At 48.1% G+C, this 2,863-nt stretch overlaps 1 long non-coding RNA gene across 1 annotated transcript; it reads left to right on the top strand.

Moving 5' to 3' along the window:
- The first annotated feature begins 1,393 nt into the window (after nucleotides 1-1,393).
- On the top strand, nucleotides 1,394-2,832 carry LOC121102479. Its single transcript, XR_005834528.1, has 2 exons — nucleotides 1,394-1,881; nucleotides 2,477-2,832. It is a non-coding gene; the product is annotated as an uncharacterized LOC121102479 (long non-coding RNA).
- The last annotated feature ends 31 nt before the right edge of the window (nucleotides 2,833-2,863 follow it).

The following is a 2,863-nucleotide window of genomic DNA, read 5'->3' as shown; positions in this document are numbered from 1 at the left end:
AGAAATGTGAGCTTTCCCTCTGATGGTCAAACTCTTTTGGCGGCTTGTAATGGATGTAAGCACAATAGCAGTATTTTTTACCTTTCTATTTCTAATAATTATGCAGAATATCTAGATGGACAGGCTGGCAGAGAATCAGAAACACTGCATTATTACTCCAGTTCTTTTTCCTCCCTAAGATGCATTTTATTATTTTTAACATTAATTTATTATTGTTAAAGATTTTATTTATTTATTTGAAAGAGAGAGAGCACAGAGGGAGAGGGAGAAGCAGACTCCCCATGGAGAAGGGAGCCCGATGATGCAGGGCTCAATCCCAGGACCCTGAGATCATGACCTGAGCCAAAGGCAGACGCTCAACCAACTGAGCCACCCAGGTGCCCCTTAATTTGTTTTTTAAGTAGGCTCCATGCCCAGCATGGAGCCCAAGGTGGGGCTTGAATTCATGACCCTGAGATCCAGACCTGAGCTGAGATGAGGAGTCAGACACTTAACCAACTGAGCCACCCAGGTGCCCCTTAATTTGTTTTTTTTTAAGTAGGCTCCATTCCCAGCATGGAGCCCAAGGTGGGGCTTGAATTCATGACCCTGAGATCCAGACCTGAGCTGAGATGAGGAGTCAAACACTTAACCAACTGAGCCACCCAGGTGCCCCCTAAGAGGCATTTTAAAATAAAGCAAAGAAATGAAGAAAAATCCCTCATTGCTCTAGTTCTTATCTAAACTGTCCTAAATCTGCACTTGTAGAATCTTTCAACCCTCTGTCTTGTTTTTATGGTGTTTCTTTCTTGTATCATTGGACTTTATGTGCTGTTGAGGCAGACGTTTCTAAGCAGAGGTATAAGATGATTAGTTCCTTCCGCAGCACAGTATGTCACAGAAGTGACGATATTTTAGAAGAGTTTCAGGAATAACTAGTAATTTTTCAAAGTTCTAAGTCAGGCATTGAAAGGAACATATTCTTTTGTTTTCCTCCAAACTTCCCAGTGTCCTTATTTCTCGGAGCTAATTGCTCTGTGCAAGCACTTAGGAAATCTACACAAAGAATACACATGTCTATGGCAGTCCTGTCGGCCTGGATGCAATTTCTTAAGGGACCTCTGCATACCTGAGCATTGTCTCCCCCTTTGAGCTCAAGTCGGTGCTCAGGGAAACATGCAGAGAAGGACAGCCCCAGCCCCTCCCAAAAGGGGACATGTGGTGGAGGAGTGGCAGCCCTGAAGAAGTCCGAAAGCAGACGCGCACGGCAGAGCTGTGTAGGATATGGTATGATTGTTGTTGTTGTTTTAAGATTTAATTTATGTATTTGACACAGAGAGAGACAGCCAGAGAGAGGGAACACAAGCAGGGGGAGTGGGAGAGGAAGAAGCAGGCTTCCAGCGGAGGAGCCTGATGTGGGGCTCCATCCCAGGGACCTGGGATCACACCCTGAGCCGAAGGCAGACGCTTAACGACTGAGCCACCCAGGCGCCCCAAGATACGGTATGATTGTTGAATCTGATCCAAGTCGTCTTGGATTTGGATCAAAATCAGAGGAAGAAGTGCTTTCACAGAAGAGCGTACCCGAGTGCTAGCAGTTTCTGGGTCAAGCCCGGCAGCGAACACAGGTGCTTCTTGAGCTGTAGGCAGGTCTGCCGCAGGGCCGGTCCGAAAGACTACTTCGATGCCAGATCGTGGATGACCAAGTTCACTGCCACAACTGCTCCAAGCCAAAGTGCCCTTTGGTGGCCACCTGGAATCAGGTAACCGCTTACCCGTCTCGAAGCTCACTTCCCAATTCCATTTCCCCACAGGAACCTGCTTCTTGAGAACTTCATTTAAGGAGCTCACCAGGAGGGACGCCCGGTGGCTCAGTCGGTGAAGCGTCTGCCTTTGGCTCAGGTCATGATCCCAGGGTCCCGGCATCGAGTCCCGCGTTGGGCTCCCTGCTCAGCAGAGAGCCTGCTTCTCCCTCTGCCTGTCGCTCCCCCTGCTTGCATGCTCTTTGACAAATAAATACATAAAATCTTTAAAAAGGGGGGGAGCTCACCAGGACATTCCCAGGTCTGGAGCCAGGCCTTGATCTATTCTCTTTCCGACAAGAATGTTGCTTGTGTCTCACTTTAGGGTTAAGCAGATTGAAACCCCCTCTTGCTGACCCTGAAATCAGCAGTCCTCAGCAGGGCAAGTGTTATTTTGTAATGCTGGCCATTTACCTTGTAAACCTGCTGAAGTCCCATCATCCTGGGGAATATTCCAGGCTTTCTTTTTGCGAGCTTGGTGTCTGCAGCCCACATCTGTAGATGGGTTAATTTGGTTATTTATAGCATGTAAGCAAGGGACAGCCACACTTGGTTGGCTCTTGAAGTGAGAAGGTTTTACATAGCGAAGCACCTAAATTGGCCCAGAATGCAAAGGATTTCCTTCTGTGATAGCATCAGGGGCAGAACTGGAAGGGACGGCATCCAACCTGGTTGTGTGTTCTGCTTCCTTCCAGGTGGAAGAACTAGTGCAAGAGGAATCATTTGCATATTATGACACAGTTCTCCTCCAGTCCTCCTTGGACCCGATGGGAGTGTAGCGACTTGCTCCCGTCCAGGCGGCCAGCATGATGGAAGAGCCAAGCTCACCCTGGGAAAGGGTGTCCGCCACGGTTATGCCTTCTGTATTCTGTGCCGACCCACCTCCCTTCCAGTCCCTCCAGACAAGATGACCGTAGTGTGCCAGAATGTGTGAACTTGACAAACCAGAAAAAGAAAGTCTCTTCATTTTAGTGCTTATTTCAACAGATGTTTAGGCTCTGGGCACCGTTCTAGGTTCTGGGAATAAACTGTCAAACAAAAGACACAAAAACCTCCGACTGCATGGAACGTGCCTCTACTGG

Source organism: Ursus maritimus (genome assembly GCF_017311325.1).
Source record: "Ursus maritimus isolate PB19 chromosome X unlocalized genomic scaffold, ASM1731132v1 scaffold_X1, whole genome shotgun sequence".
Classification (NCBI taxonomy): Eukaryota; Metazoa; Chordata; class Mammalia; order Carnivora; family Ursidae; genus Ursus; species Ursus maritimus.
The sequence above is the reverse complement of the archived record's forward strand: the minus strand, read 5'-3'. Positions and strand labels throughout refer to the sequence as shown.